This window comes from Nerophis lumbriciformis, linkage group LG17 (genome assembly GCF_033978685.3).
Source record: "Nerophis lumbriciformis linkage group LG17, RoL_Nlum_v2.1, whole genome shotgun sequence".
Taxonomy (NCBI): domain Eukaryota; kingdom Metazoa; phylum Chordata; class Actinopteri; order Syngnathiformes; family Syngnathidae; genus Nerophis; species Nerophis lumbriciformis.
In genome coordinates this window covers 40,115,001-40,132,500 of record NC_084564.2, presented here as the reverse complement: position 1 = coordinate 40,132,500, position 17,500 = coordinate 40,115,001, and the positions used below count along the sequence as shown (strand labels likewise).

Below are 17,500 nucleotides of genomic sequence, written 5' to 3'. Positions count from 1 at the left end.
AGAGTCCAGTCCATAGTTGATCTAACATAATAGTAAGAGTCCAGTCCATAGTGGATCTAACATAATAGTGTGAGAGTTCAGTCCATAGTGGATCTAACATAATAGTGAGAGTCCAGTCCATAGTGGATCTAACATAATAGTGTGAGTGTCCAGTCCATAGTGGATCTAACATAATAGTGAGAGTCCAGTCCATAGTGGATCTAACATAATAGTGTGAGAGTCCAGTCCATAGTGGATCTAACATAATAGTGTGAGAGTCCAGTCCATAGTGGATCTAACATAATATTGTGAGAGTCCAGTCTATAGTGGATCTAACATAATAGTGAGAGTCCAGTCCATAGTGGATCTAACATAATAGTGAGAGTCCAGTCCATAGTTGATCTAACATATTAGTGAGAGTCCAGTCCATAGTGGGGCCAGCAGGAGACCATCCCGAGCTGAGACAGAGTCACTAGAGAAAAGTGCTATATAAATATAATTCAATTCAATTTAAAAAAAAGACTTTATAAACAAGTTGTGACAACGCTCACGACACATCGCCTGCTGCAGAACATCAAATAGTTTTGTCAATCGTCTGTCTTCAATATTGTCCACACCTGTCTCCATCTATACAGAGCAGTGCGCTCTTAAACGCACGCCGGGAAGCAAGGGAACATGACGTTAAACCCAGCGCTTCGCTAGCAAAGTCCGTGTGGTTAGTGTGAGAGTCCAGTCCAAAGTGGATCTAACATAATAGTGTGAGAGTCCAGTCCATAGTGGATCTAACGTAATAGTGTGAGAGTCCAGTCCATAGTGGATCTAACATAATAGTGTGAGAGTCCAGTCCATAGTGGATCTAACGTAATAGTGTGAGAGTCCAGTCCATAGTGGATCTAATATAATAGTGTGAGAGTCCAGTCCATAGTGGATCTAACATAATAGTGAGAGTCCAGTCCATAGTGGATCTAACATAATAGTGAGAGTCCAGTCCATAGTGGATCTAATATAATAGTGTGAGAGTCCAGTCCATAGTGGATCTAACATAATGGTGAGAGTCCAGTCCATAGTGGATCTAACATAATATTTTGAGAGTCCAGTCTATAGTGGATCTAACATAATAGTGAGAGTCCAGTCCATAGTGGATCTAACATAATAGTGTGAGTGTCCAGTCCATAGTGGATCTAACATAATAGTGTGAGAGTCTAGTCCATAGTGGATCTAACATAATAGTGTGAGTCCAGTCCATAGTGGATCTAACATAATAGTGAGAGTCCAGTCCATAGTGGATCTAATATAATAGTGTGAGAGTCCAGTCCATAGTGGATCTAACATAATATTTTGAGAGTCCAGTCCATAGTGGATCTAACATAATAGTGAGAGTCCAGTCCATAGTGGATCTAACATAATAGTGTGAGTGTCCAGTCCATAGTGGATCTAACATAATAGTGAGAGTCCAGTCCATAGTGGATCTAACATAATAGTGTGAGTGTCCAGTCCATAGTGGATCTAACATAATAGTGTGAGTGTCCAGTCCATAGTGGATCTAACATAATATTTTGAGAGTCCAGTCCATAGTGGATCTAACATAATAGTGAGAGTCCAGTCCATAGTGGATCTAACATAATAGTGTGAGAGTCCAGTCCATAGTGGATCCAACATAATAGTGACAGAGTCCAGTCCATAGTGGATCCAACATAATAGTGTGAGAGTCCAGTCTATAGTGGATCTAACATAATAGTGTGAGAGTCCAGTCTATAGTGGATCTAACATAATAGTGTGAGAGTCCATGCCATAGTGGATCTAACATAATAGTGTGAGAGTCCAGTCCATAGTGGATCTAGCATAATATTGTGAGAGTCCAGTCCATAGTGGATCTAACATAATATTGTGAGAGTCCAGTCCATAGTTGATCTAACATATTAATGAGAGTCCAGTCCATAGTGGGGCCAGCAGGAGACCATCCCGAGCCACTAGAGAAAAGCGCTATATAAATATAATTCAATTCAAATTTAAAAAAAAGACTTTATAAACAAGTTGTGACAACGATCACGACACATCGCCTGCTGCAGAACATCAAATAGTTTTGTCAATCGTCTGTCTTCAATATTGTCCACACCTGTCTCCATCTAAACAGAGCAGTGCGCTCTTAAACGCACGCCGGGAAGCGAGAGAACATGACGTTAAACCCAGCGCTTGCCTAGCAAAGTCCGTGTGGTTAGTCCGCCATGATTATCAAGTGCGCATGCGCCTGACTTTGTGTTGCCTAAAGTGCATTAATGAATGACGGTTTTTCGGTAATTATAAAAATTATATTGCCGTCTGGAATTGTATCGTGAATTATCATTCTACCGTGTATTGTTACATCCCTCGTAAAAAGTCAAAAGGCATGTTCTTGCCGCCAGTTTTAGTTAATTTCTAGGGAATTGCGGCAAATAACGAGGGCGGTCGCGTGGTTAAATTGGAGTCCTGTATTTGGAATAAGATGGGGAACTTCTTGTACTGATGAGTTGCTCAACAAAGTGTCAAAGAATATTTGCTTGATGTTGGATTCAGACATTATGCTTCTGTTTACTGAACAACGGTGCTATTGTTTGAGTGGAGACCTCATTTCTCGTTAAATCGTTGCCAATCATATCAATCAAACGCAGACAAACCTTGCCTTTGTTTTAGTCTGCGTAGCTTTCATAGAGCTGAAAGGTGGACGAGACTGCTGCTACTGTATGTACAGTATAAGATAATACATCTGACCGTGCTGTGACCTCAGATGGAATTGACAATGGAGCTCTTCTTTAGTGGGATTATGAAGATATATGAATGAATGGAGGTCATCATATTGTAAGAAGTAGAAATGTGAAACCTGCTTTAAAGGGGAACATTATCACCAGACCTATGTAAGCGTCAATATATACCTTGATGTTGCAGAAAAAAGACCATATATTTTTTTAACCGATTTCCGAACTCTAAATGGGTGAATTTTGGCGAATTAAACGCCTTTCTATTATTCGCTCTCGGATCGGGAAGCAATCCGCTATTTTCTCAAACACCGAGTCAAATCAGCTCTGTTATTTTCCGTTTTTTTTCGACTGTTTTCCGTACCTTGGAGACATCATGCCTCGTCGGTGTGTTGTCGGAGGGTGTAACAACACGAACAGGGACGGATTCAAGTTGCACCAGTGGCCCAAAGATGCCAAAGTGGCAAGAAATCGGACGTTTGTTCCGCACACTTTACCCACGAAAGCTATGCTACGACAGAGATGGCAAGAATGTGTGGATATCCTGCGACACTCAAAGCAGATGCATTTCCAACGATAAAGTCAAAGAAATCTGCCGCCAGACCCCCATTGAATCTGCCGGAGTGTGTGAGCAATTCAGGGACAAAGGACCTCGCTAGCACGGCAAGCAATGGCGGCAGTTTGTTCCTAAACCCCCTGGATGTCTTGGCTCACACCATCCCAAGATGATCAAGAGAAGAATATCGACCCTAGCTTCCCTGGCCTGCTGACATCAACTCCAAAACTGGACAGATCAGCTTTCAGGAAAAGAGCGCGGATGAGGGTATGTCTACAGAATATATTAATTGATGAAAATTGGGCTGTCTGCACTCTCAAAGTGCATGTTGTTGCCAAATGTATTTCATATGCTGTAAACCTAGTTCATAGTTGTTAGTTTCCTTTAATGCCAAACAAACACATACCAATCGTTGGTTAGAAGGCGATCGCCGAATTCGTCCTCGCTTTCTCCCGTGTCGCTGGCTGTCGTGTCGTTTTCGTCGGTTTCGCTTGCATACGGTTCAAACCGATATGGCTCAATAGCTTCAGTTTCTTCTTCAATTTGGTTTTCGCTACCTGCCTCCACACTACAACCATCCGTTTCAATACATGCGTAATCTGTTGAATCGCTTAAACTGCTGAAATCCGAGTCTGAATCCGAGCTAATGTCGCTATAGCTTGCTGTTCTTTCTGCCATGTTTGTTTGTGTTGGCTTCACTATGTGACATCACAGGAAAATGGACGGGTGTATATAACGATGGTTAAAATCAGGCACTTTGAAGCTTTTTTTAGGGATATGGGTAAAATTTTGAAAAAAACTTCAAAAAATAAAATAAGCCACTGGGAACTGATTTTTAATGGTTTTAACCCTTCTGAAATTGTGATAATGTTCCCCTTTAATGCATCCATAAAGTATTCACAGTGCTTCACTTTCCCCACATTTGGTTATGTTACAGCCTTATTCCAAAATGCCATAAATGCATTTTTACACTTGTAAAGAACATCATGTCATGGCTGTTTTGAGTTTCCAATCATTTCTACAACTATTATTTTTTTGAGTGATTGGAGCACATACTTGTTGGTCACAAAAAACATTCATGAAGTTTGCTTCTTTTATGAATTTATTATGGCTCTACTGAAAATGTGAGCAAATGTGCTGGGTCAAAAGTAAACATACAGCAATGTTAATATTTGCTTACATGTCCCTTGGCAAGTTTACCTGCAATAAGGCACTTTTGGTGGCCATCCACAAGCTTCTGCTTGAATTTTTGACCACAAAATTGGTGCAGTTCAGCTAAATGTGTTGCTTTTCTGACATGGACTTGTTTCTTCAGCATTGTCCACACGTTTAAGTCAGGACTTTGGGAAGGCCATTCTAAAACCTTCATTCTAGCCTGATTTAGCCATTCCTTTACCACTTTTGACGTGTGTTTGGGGTCATTGTCCAACTGCGCCCAAGACCCAACCTCCGGGCTGATGATTTTAGCTTGTCCTGAAGAATTTGGAGGTAATCCTCCTTTTTCATTGTCCCATTTACTCTCTGTAAAGCACCAGTTTAATTGGCAGCAAAACAGGCCCAGAGCATAATACTACCACCACCATGTTTGGCGGTAGGAATGGTGTTCCTGGGATTAAAGGCCTCACCTTTTCTCCTCCAAACATATTGCTGGGTGTTGTGGCCATTTTTGTTCCATCTGACCACAGAACTTTCTTCCAGAAGGTCTTATCTTTGTGTGAGAGTCCAGTCCATAGTGGATCTAACATAATAGTGTGAGAGTCCAGTCCATAGTGGATCTAACATAATAGTGTGAGAGTCCAGTCCATAGTGGATCTAACATAATAGTGTGAGAGTCCAGTTCATAGTGGATCTAACATAATAGTGTGAGAGTCCAGTCCATAGTGGATCTAACATAATAGTGTGAGAGTCCAGTCCATAGTGGATCTAACATAATAGTGTGAGAGTCCAGTCCATAGTGGATCTAACATAATAGTGAGAGTCCAGTCCATAGTGGATCTAACATGTGAAAATCTGCTGTACAGTATGTATGCTCGGGTCCTAATACAAAACCTCACAATAATGTCTGATTGAATGCTAAAAACGTTATGACAGACCGCCTTAAAAAACGGAATGGAATTTTAAATTTTTTACTGAACGAGACACCCAGAATGTACATGAAAATAAAGAATGTGGGATCTACAATATTAACTATGAAGGATAAAACACTGAATATTGACAACATATGAACGTCACACCCCCTCTCCATCCACATATTTTACAATCAAGCGAAAATGCAACAAACACAGTGAAAAATGAACGCAAAGTGTAAAAAAAGCCCACCTACAATCTGATATATGTGATATATCACTAAGTTTTAGAACATTTCAGGCTCTGGAAACACTCTGTGGAAACACTCCCCACCCACACCGCTTGGTGCCTCGTCTGAGCTGCTGTGACTTACATTACCATAGTAACTAATTAGATGACCATAGTAACTCATTAGATGAGCATAGTAACTAATTAGATGACCATAGTAACTAGTATATCATGCAAAAGTGCAGATTCCAAGCATGTAAATACTTAATATAGTTGAAGACTTACGGTCATTATAAAACATGAGTGCACATCATAATGGCAGCTACACTTTACATCTTAAACATCTAAAAAAAAATGATTTGGGAATGTCTGGCGGGCCAGATTGAAAAGCTTAACAGGCCTCAGTGTAGCAATCAGTGATGTTGTCAAAGGGAAAAGCGAACATTGTGATGCTTTTGTCCTTAAAAGGACCAAAATATGTCAACATGACACATTATTACAAATGTGCTTGCTACTACATTACATATATTCTCACAGTCAAGTACAACCTTAAGCACTTTAAGGGCAGAATAGAGTGACTCCCATAGGCTACATTGTAAACGGACTTTTGGTCGTTTTTGTAGTTAAAATGCATGAAAAAAAAGAAATGTATTAGCGCTTGTCTCACATAAGGTTTGTGAATAATAGGCACAATTTCAAACAAGTGCAACAATGGAAAGTAGACGTACAGTACAGTATTAAGGTTTGTCATTTCCAGAACATCATTGTGTTTATTTTGCATGTGAAGATAACATTACTTGTGTTTAAAGACAACATCCATCCATCCATTTTCTACCGCTTATTCCCTTTGGGGTCGCGGGGGTCGCTGGAGCCTATCTCAGCTACAATCGGGCGAAAGGCGGGGTACACCCTGGACAAGTCGCCACCTCATCGCAGGGCTTAAAGGGGAACATTATCACAATTTCAGAATGGTTAAAACCATTAAAAATCAGTTCCCAGTGGCTTATTATATTTTTCGATGATTTTTTTCAAAATTTTACCCATCACGCAATATCCCTAAAAAAAACCTTCAAAGTGCCTGATTTTAACCATCGTTATATACACCCGTCCATTTTCCTGTGACGTCACATAGTGATGCCAACACAAACAAACATGGCGGATAGAACAGCAAGCTATAGCGACATTAGCTCGGATTCAGACTCGGATTTCAGTGGCTTAAGCGATTCAACTAAGGCTGCAGCTAACGATTATTTTTCTATCGATTAATCTATAGATTATTTATTTTTTTCGATTAATCGGTTAATCTATAGATTATTTTTTTCGATTAATCTATAGATTATTTTTCCTTTTACCGATAATTTTTTTATTTAAAATGAAGATGAAAAAATAAATGTAGGCCAGTTTTTTCAAAAGGCATGGCTTTTATTTACAAAAAAAAAAGTATGGCCACTCAGTCAACATTGACAACAACATGACAAAATATTCTGTAACAATGTAAACATTTAAAACTTTAACATTTAACAAAATTAAAAGTAGCTTATTTGCTTTTTAATGTGCAAATATAAAAGTAAACATCCAGTGCAAATCTTAATATTCTGCAATAGTATAAGCATTTCTAAAGTAAAAGTATTGCTTATTTTGCTTTAAAATGTGCAAAAATAAAGATAAACATCCAATTCAAAAAAGTGCAAAACGGAAATATTCTGTAACAGTGTAAACATTTCAACAAAAGTAAAAGTATTGCTTATTTGCTAAAATGTGCAAAAATAAAGATAAACATCCAATACAAAAAAGTGCTAAACTAAATATTCTGTAACAACAGTGTAAACATTTCAACAAAAGTAAAACTTTTGCTTATTTTGCTTAATAACACAACAATGATAGTATGATTAAAGTGAAAGTTTATTGTTCGTTTGTACATAGTATACGTAACTGTTAATGTTGTAAAAGGTATTTGCACAACTAATTAACGTTAGCGTTAAAGAGGAGCGCGTCTTTGTAAACACTGAACAGGCACGCCAAACGCTCCTCTCAGAGCGAAACGGTGCTTTAGTTTATGAATTTACAACGCAGATACAAATGACACATTCATGTTTTTGTGTAATGATGACAACGTATACTCACGCGGACGATTGACTAGTTGATGGTGATGGCAAGAACGCTGCCGTTGTGCTGCTATGATAGGCCATTTCCGCTCGACACAGTGTGCATACAACAACATTATTAGCAGAGGTGGGTAGAGTAGCCAGAAATTGTACTCAAGTAAGAGTACTGTTACTTTAGAGATTTATTACTCAAGTAAAAGTAAGGAGTAGTCACCCAAATATTTACTTGAGTAAAAGTATAAAGTATGTTGTGAAAAAACTACTCAAGTACTGAGTAACATACACACACATATCATATATATATATATATATATATATATATATATATATATATATATATATATATATATACACATACATTGATATATACAGTATATAATTTATATTTATTTATTTTGCCGTTTTTGTTTACATGTTAAAGGTGTTTTAATGAATATACATGCATGTTTAACATATAGATTCCTTTCTTTCATGAAGACAAGAATATAAGTTGGTGTATTACCTGATTCTGATGACTTGCATTGATTGCAATCAGACAGTAGTGCTGGTAACGTCCACGTTTTCAAATGGAGGAGAAAAAAAGTTCCTCCTTTGTCTAATACCACATGAAAGTGGTTGTTTTTTGGCATCTTATTTGTCCACCTTCCATATTCGTTTTTATACACTTTACAAGAAATACATTGGCGGCAAACTCCGTAGCTTGCTAGCTTGTTTGCGCTGGCTTTCGGAGACTCTTTTTTTGAAAGCGCAGGCGCGATGGAGCGGGACTTTTATTGTGAAGACAGGAACTGTGCAGTCACTCTTTAGGCTTTTGACGGGCTGTACGGTTGAAATACGGTCTTTTTTCCTTCACACTTTTGATTGATTGATTGGAACTTTTATTAGTAGATTGCACAGTACAGTACATATTCCGTACAATTGACCACTAAATGGTAACATCCCAATAACTTGTTTCAACTTGTTTAAGTCAGGTCATGTGACCACCTGGCTCTGTTTGATTGGTCCAACGTCACCAGTGACTGCATCTGATTGGTGGAACGAAGTGAAACGTCACCAGTAAGGCAGGCACTTTGAAGGTCTGTCTGACAGACCAAAACAAACAAAGCGTGCATTAACAGATCGATAAAAATTAGTAGCGAGCTGAATGTAGATAAAAGTAGCGGAGTAAAAGTAGCGTTTCTTCTTAGGCCGTTTATTGAAATACTCCCACACTTTTGACGACTTTTGGCGTGCATTTTTCCCCTTGCTCGCACCGCTCGCATCGTCTGCTTTGCGCTCCGCCATGACGGTAGTGTGACGTAAATATGCGACGCGTCGACGAACAAAAACGTCCTCGACGTATTTACGTAACCGATGACTCCGACTACGTCGACGCGTCGTTTCAGCCCTAGATTAAACAGATTACGCATGTATTGAAACGGATGGTTGTAGTGTGGAGGCAGGTAGCGAAAACCAAATTGAAGAAGAAACTGAAGCTATTGAGCCATATCGGTTTGAACCGTATGCAAGCGAAACCCACGAAAACGACACGACAGCCAGCGACACGGGAGAAAGCGAGGACGAATTTGGCGATCGCCTTCTAACCAACGATTGGTATGTGTTTGTTTGGCATTAAAGGAAACTAACAACTATGAACTAGGTTTACAGCATATGAAATACATTTGGCAACAACATGCACTTTGAGAGTGCAGACAGCCCAATTTTCATCAATTAATATATTCTGTAGACATACCCTCATCCGCGCTCTTTTCCTGAAAGCTGATCTGTCCAGTTTTGGAGTTGATGTCAGCAGGCCAGGGAAGCTAGGGTCGATATTCTTCTCTTGATCATCTTCGGTGGCATAAGGGACGGTGTGAGCCAAGACATCCAGGGGGTTTAGCTCGCTCGTCTGCGGGAACAAACTGCCGCCATTGCTTGCCGTGCTAGCGAGGTCCTTTGTCCCTGAATTGCTCACACACTCCGGCAGATTCAATGGGGGTCTGGCGGCAGATTTCTTTGACTTTATGGTTGGAAATGCATCTGCTTTGAGTGTCGCAGGATATCCACACATTCTTGCCATCTCTGTCGTAGCATAGCTTTCGTCGGTAAAGTGTGCGGAACAAACGTCCAATTTCTTGCCACTTTGGCATCTTTGGGCCACTGGTGCAACTTGAATCCGTCCCTGTTCGTGTTGTTACACCCTCCGACAACACACCGACGAGGCATGATGTCTCCAAGGTACGGAAAACAGTCGAAAAAACGGAAAATAACAGAGCTGATTTGACTCGGTGTTTGAGAAAATGGCGAATTGCTTCCCGTTGTGACGTCACAACTCCGAGAGTGAATATTAGGAAGGCGTTTAATTCGCCAAAATTCACCCATTTAGAGTTCGGAAATCGGTTAAAAAAATATATGGTCTTTTTTCTGCAACATCAAGGTATATATTGACGCTTACATAGGTCTGGTGATAATGTTCCCCTTTAATATTTATTGATTTATGTTCCTACAAGAAAAGTAGAAACGTCTGAGATTAGGAAAAAAAACAACCACAAATTGTTCCTCATACGCCACAAAAAGCAATAACCTACTTATTCATACTTCTATTTAGAAATGTTACTTGTTGATAAGCAAGTCTAACACAAATGAACCATATGCTCCAGAAAACCACTTTTTCAGGGGTAAGGGAGCTCTGAACCGTGTATCAGTGCTAGCCAAATTAAGGCCCGGGGGCCACATGTGGCCCGTTAAGCTTTTCAATCTGGCCCCACCGGACATTCCCAAAAAATGTTTTTTTTAAATGTTTAAGATGTAAAGTGTAGCTGCCATTATGATGTAAGGCTGAAACGACGCGTCGACGTCATCGGTTACGTAAATACGTCGATGTCGTTTTTATGCTTCGACGCGTCGCATATTTACGTCACACTGCCGTCACGGCGGAGCGCAAAGCAGATGATGCGAGCGGTGCGAGCGAGGGAAAAAAAGCACGCCAAAAGTGTGGGAGTATTTCAATAAACAAATGTATATAATTCGGCATTATTTCGGCCAGTCGGCTTATAAAATCAGAGCCGATCAGTTTACGTTCGCGCGCAGGTATAACGCGGCGCGCTCCTGTCTCATCTGCTGGTGCGCGAGCCCGGTAATTAGACCGCTGTGTCAAATCAAGGAGTACAAAAGACGCCAGCGCAGAGTGGAAAAAGGTTTACTTCATTACAGATAACCCAGAGTTGTGCCAAAAGTATGTAAGATTTAATATTTCTCTTCGTGGGTGTGGCGCACCTGTTGCGCTGGTGAGATGGGGGGGGGGGGGGGGGGGGGTTGTGTGCATGTAGCGTGCTTAGTCTGGAGGCTAAATACACACAGTGTGTTATGTAACTGTTGTTTAGTGTTGATATTCTTTGCTTAGTTTGATAAATGTTGGAGCAGTTTGCTTCATCAGGAGGGTGAAGTCGCTCAATTTAAAGTGTTGGATTTAACTGTGTTGGTGAGGGCGTAGAAAAAGGGGCATTTTTCTACCAGTAGACAGCGTTTAAGATTGAGTGTTTCACTGCTAAATTAATAATATATTTATATTGAATATGGATTTTAAATATGTATCTAAATAGGTGGTTAATTGGTTAGGTATTTATGTATTTGCATATTGGGTTTTCTGTTGCATTTATCTATTGTGTTTCTGGTGTTAAATGTATTTTATATGTATCTTGGTGCATTTATGTTGAGACAATTTATTTAAAATCTGTTTTAACTTAAAGGGAAAAGATGTGTCCATTTTCTTGCACTTGTTTAATGGTTAAGAGTTTGATAGCTAATTAATAATTGTAAATTATGGGATTGATAATTGATTGATTTTTTACAGCATGTTAATCTTGTGGTGTTTTGTCCTTAAAGGTTTTTCACCTACTAAAGAAGCTAAAAGCTACTAAAGGCTACTAAAGACAGCTAATGACAGCTAAAGAAACTAAAGTCTATTAACACTGCTAAAGACTGCTAAAAAGACTAAAGAAGAAAAAAGAAGCTGTTTCTTGGTTGGAAAAACTGTTGCAAACTAAAGGAAAATAAAAGGAAAAAGTAACTACGGTCTGGTCTTTTGAGTGAAATCCAGAAGCCACATTCAGCATTGGTACATCCCTTCAAGTGTGGCATAAGCACAGCGAAAAAAGCAAAACACTTGACAGTTGTTGTATGCACACTGTGTCGAGCGGAAATGGCCTATCATAGCAGCACAACGGCTATGAAGGAACATTTGAAAAGAAAACACCCGACAGCGTTCTTGCCATCACCATCAACTAGTCAATCGTCCGCGTGAGTATACATTGTCATCATTACACAAAAACATGAATGTGTCATTTGTATCTGCGTTGTAAATTAATAAACTAAAACACTGTTTCGCTCTGAGAGGCGCGTTTGGCATGCCTGTTCAGTGTTTACAAAGACGCGCTCCTCTTTAACGCTAACGTTAATTAGTTGTGCAAATACCTTTTACAACATTAACAGTTACATATACTATGTACAAACCAACAATTAACTTTCACTTTAATCATACTATCATTGTTGTGTTATTAAGCAAAATAAGCAATACTTTTACTTTTGTTGAAATGTTTACACTGTTACAGAATATTTCGTTTTGCACTTTTTTGTATTGGATGTTTATCTTTATTTTTGCACATTTTAAAGCAAAATAAGCAATACTTTTACTTTAGAAATGCTTATACTATTGCAGAATATTAAGATTTGCACTGGATGTTTACTTTTATATTTGCACATTAAAAAGCAAATAAGCTACTTTTAATTTTGTTAAATGTTAAAAGTTTTACATGTTTACATTGTTACAGAATATTTTGTCATGTTGTTGTCAATGTTGACTGAGTGGCCATACTTTTTTTTTTGTATATAAAAGTCATGCCTTTTGAAAAAACTGGCCAACATTTATTTTTTCATCTTCATTTTAAATAAAAAAAATAATCGGTAAAAGGAAAAATAATCTATAGATTAATCGAAAAAATAATCTATAGATTAACCGATTAATCGAAAAAATAATCTATAGATTAATCGATAGAAAAATAATCGTTAGCTGCAGCCTTATTATGATGTGCAGTGATGTTTTCTAATGACCGTAAGTCTTCAACTATACTAAGTATTTCAGTGGTTGGAATCTGCGCTTTTGCATGATATACTACCGTATTTTTCGGACTATAAGTCGCAGTTTTTTTCATAGTTTGACCGGGCTCTATTGCGACTTATATATGTTTTTTTTTTTCCTTCTTTATTATGCATTTTCGGCAGGTGCGACTTATACTCCGGTGCAACTTATACTCCGAAAAATACGGTACTAGTTACTATGGTCATCTATTTAGTTACTATGGTCATCTAATTAGTTACTATGATTATCTAATTAGTTACTATGGTCATCTAACTAGTTACTATGGTCATCTAAATAGTTACTATGGTCATCTAACTAGTTACTATGGTCATCTAAATAGTTACTATGGTCATCTAAATAGTTACTATGGTCATCTAATTAGTTACTATGGTCATCTAAATAGTTACTATGGTCATCTAAATAGTTACTATGGTCATCTAATTAGTTACTATGGCCATCTAATTAGTTACTATGGTCATCTAAATAGTTACTATGGTCATCTAATTAGTTACTATGGTCATCTAATTAGTTACTATGGTCATCTAAATAGTTACTATGGTCATCTAATTAGTTACTATGGTCATCTAAATAGTTACTATGGTCATCTAAATAGTTACTATGGTCATCTAATTAGATACTATGGTCATCTAATTAGTTACTATGGTCATCTAAATAGTTACTATGGTCATCTAAATAGTTACTATGGTCATCTAATTAGTTACTATGGCCATCTAATTAGTTACTATGGTCATCTAAATAGTTACTATGGTCATCTAAATAGTTACTATGGTCATCTAATTAGTTACTATGGCCATCTAATTAGTTACTATGGTCATCTAATTAGTTACTATGGTCATCTAAATAGTTACTATGGTCATCTAATTAGATACTATGGTCATCTAATTAGTTACTATGGTCATCTAAATAGTTACTATGGTCATCTAAATAGTTACTATGGTCATCTAATTAGTTACTATGGCCATCTAATTAGTTACTATGGTCATCTAATTAGTTACTATGGTCATCTAAATAGTTAATATGGCCATCTAATTAGATACTATGGTCATCTAAATAGTTACTATGGTAATGTAAGTCACAGCAGCTCAGACGAGGTACCAAGCAGTGTGGGTGGGGAGCGTTTCCACAGAGTGTTTCCAGAGCCTGAAATGTGGGTGTCAGGGACAGACGTGGAAGGAGATTTTTACAACAAAGTTGTAAAACTTAGTGATATATCACATATATCAGATTGTAGGTGGGGGTTTTTTTACACTTCACGTTCATATTTCACTGTGTTTGTTGCATTTTCGCTTGATTGTAAAATATGTGGATGGAGAGGGGGTGTGACGTTCATATGTTGTCAATATTCAGTGTTTTATCCTTCATAGTTAATATTGTAAATCCCACATTCTTTATTTTCATGTCCAAACCCCGTTTCCATATGAGTTGGGAAATTGTGTTAGATGTAAATATAAACGGAATACAATGATTTGCTAATCCTTTTCAACCCATATTCAGTTGAATATGCTACAAAGACAACATATTTGATGTTCAAACTCATAAACATTTTTTTTTTTTTCGCAAATAATCGTTAACTTTAGAATTTGATGCCAGCAACACGTGACAAAGAAGTTGGGAAAGGTGGCAATAAATACTGATAAAGTTGAGGAATGCTCATCAAACACTTATTTGGAACATCCCACAGGTGAGCAGGCAAATTGGGAACAGGTGGGTGCCATGATTGGGTATAAAAACAGCTTCCCAAAAAATGCTCAGTCTTTCACAAGAAAGGATGGGGCGAGGTACACCCCTTTGTCCACAACTGCGTGAGCAAATAGTCGAACAGTTTAAGAACAACGTTTCTCAAAGTGCAATTGCAAGAAATTTAGGGATTTCAACATCTACGGTCCATAATATCATCAAAAGGTTCAGAGAATCTGGAGAAATCACTCCACGTAAGCGGCATGGCCGGAAACCAACATTGAATGACCGTGACCTTCGATCCCTCAGACGGCACTGTATCAAAAACCGACATCAATCTCTAAAGGATATCACCACATGGGCTCAGGAACACTTCAGAAAACCACTGTCACTAAATACAGTTGGTCGCTACATCTGTAAGTGCAAGTTAAAGCTCTACTATGCAAAGCGAAAGCCGTTTATCAACAACACCCAGAAACGCCGCCGGCTTCTCTGGGCCCAAGATCATCTAAGATGGACTCATGCAAAGTGGAAAAGTGTTCTGTTGTCTGACGAGTCCACATTTCAAATTTTTTGGGAAATATTCAACATCGTGTCATCCGGACCAAAGGGGAAGCGAACCATCCAGACTGTTATAGGCGCAAAGTGTAAAAGGCAGCATGTGTGATGGTATGGGGGTGTATTAGTGCCCAAGACATGGGTAACTTACACATCTGTGAAGGCACCATTAATGCTGAAAGGTACATACAGGTTTTGGAACAACATATGCTGCCATCTAAGCGCCGTCTTTTTCATGGACGCCCCTGCTTATTTCAGCAAGACAATGCCAAGCCACATTCAGCACGTGTTACAACTTTGTAAAAAAAGAGTGCGGGTACTTTCCTGGACCGCCTGCAGTCCAGACCTGTCTCCCATCGAAAATGTGTGGCGCATTACAAAGCGTAAAATACGACAGCGGAGACCCCCGGACTGTTGAACGACTGAAGCTCTACATAAAACAAGAATGGGAAAGAATTCCACTTTCAAAGCTTCAACAGTTAGTTTCCTCAGTTCCCAATCGTTTATTGAGTGTTGTTAAAAGAAAAGGTGATGTAACACAGTGGTGAACATGCCCTTTCCCAACTACTTTGGCACGTGTTGCAACCATGAAATTCTAAGTTAATTATTATTTGCAAAAAAAAAATAAAGTCAAATATGTTGTCTTTGTAGCATATTCAACTGAATACGGGTTGAAAAGGATTTGCAAATCATTGTATTCCGTTTATATTTACATCTAACACAATTTCCCAACTCATATGGAAACGGGGTTTGTACATTCTGGGTGTCTCATTCAGTAAAGAATGTAAAATTCCATTCTGTTTATATGTCAATATTTAGTGTTTTATCCTTCATAGTTAATATTGTAAATCCCACATTCTTTATTTTCATGTACATTCTGGGTGTCTCATTCAGTAAAAAAATGTAAAGTTCCATTCCGTTTAAGGTGGTCTGTCTTAACGTTTTTAACTTTGAATCATACATTATTGTGATGTTTTGTATTAGAGGTCCTAAAAGTAGATATATCAGCCCTTAGACCATACTTGCCAACACTCCCGAAATTCAGCGCCTCTCCCGAAAACCTCCCGGGACAAATTTTCTCCCGAAAAACTCCCGAAATTCAGGCGGACCTGAGTGACGTGTTAACAACACACAACAACAGTGTCTACCGTAAAGCAGTTCGTCTGCCGTAAACAGCAATGTTGTGACACTTTTAAACAGGACAATACTGCCATCTACTGTACATGCATATGTGACCCACCCATAATGTGTCACATTTTTGTGTTGATTTATTTATTTTATTTTGTGGTTTGAATTCGTTTTTTGGAGCCGTCATTACACATTTATCAGTATTCACATTGGTCAGTAGGGGGCAGTAGGGCGTTTCTTCCCAATTGAATGCTATCACCTGCAGACCGGGAGTGTCTTGTCATTCTGATGAGCGCGACCAGTCTGTGAACAATTGAAACGTCCTGTGTGCTTTTTCCTCCTGTATAACAGGTTAGTTTTGGTGAATCAACTCACTGAATAATATCCATGTGATCTTTATAAGTTTAAGTACACATTCTGATGGTGGAGCCTAACTCTAAAGTGTTTGTGAGTTGTAGTTTGTAAATGAACACTGAAATTCAAGTATTTATTTTATTTATATATATATATATATATATATATATATATACCGTATTTTCCGCACCATAAGGCGCCCTGGGTTATAAGCCGCGCCTTCAATGAACGGCATATTTCAAAACTTTGTCCACCCATAAGCCGCCCCGTGTTGTAAGCCGCATCTAACTGCGCTAAAGGAATGTCAAAAAAACAGTCATGGAATCGTATATCAACATGGACGGAGCTGCTGAAAAAAGCCACCCGGCCTCTTCGGGTAAACTTAAACTTACCTTAACCACTCGCTCATCTTTTCTTCATCCATCCCTTCGAGTTAGCTTTTATGATGACGCCGGCTGGAAAGGTCTCTTTTGGCAAGGTCTTCCTTTTGAATATCACCATGGGTGGAAGTTTCTGGCCATTAGCATGGCAAGCTAGAACCACAGTGAAGGATGACTTCTCATTCCCTGTGGTGCGAATATTCACCGTACGTGCTCCCGTTGTATCCACAGTGCGGTTCACAGGAATATCAGTTGCTGTGAAATAGTAATCCGTGTGCGGATGGAGAGATTGCGTCTTTTCATGAACCGGATCCCTGTCACTTGGTAGGAGCCATTTTGTGGTCTTTACAGATGTAAACACACAAAGGAAATGAAACGTACGGTATATCCGCGCGCTTTTTCTTCTTCTACGCGGGCGGGTGGTTGCTTACAGTAGAAGAAGAAGCGCTTCCTGTTCTATGGGGGCGGGTGCTTACCTTGGCGGTTGCTTGCGTAGAAGAAGAAGCGCTTCCTGTTCTACCGGGAAAAAAGATGGCGGCTGTTTACCGAAGTTGCGAGACCGAAACTTTATGAAAATGAATCTTAATATGTATCCATAT

At 38.8% G+C, this 17,500-nt stretch overlaps 1 protein-coding gene across 3 annotated transcripts in view; it reads left to right on the top strand.

Moving 5' to 3' along the window:
* The window catches only part of esamb (endothelial cell adhesion molecule b), a 302,835-nt gene that overhangs the window by 202,404 nt on the left and 82,931 nt on the right, over positions 1-17,500 (top strand). The gene's annotated exons all lie outside the window — the stretch shown is intronic.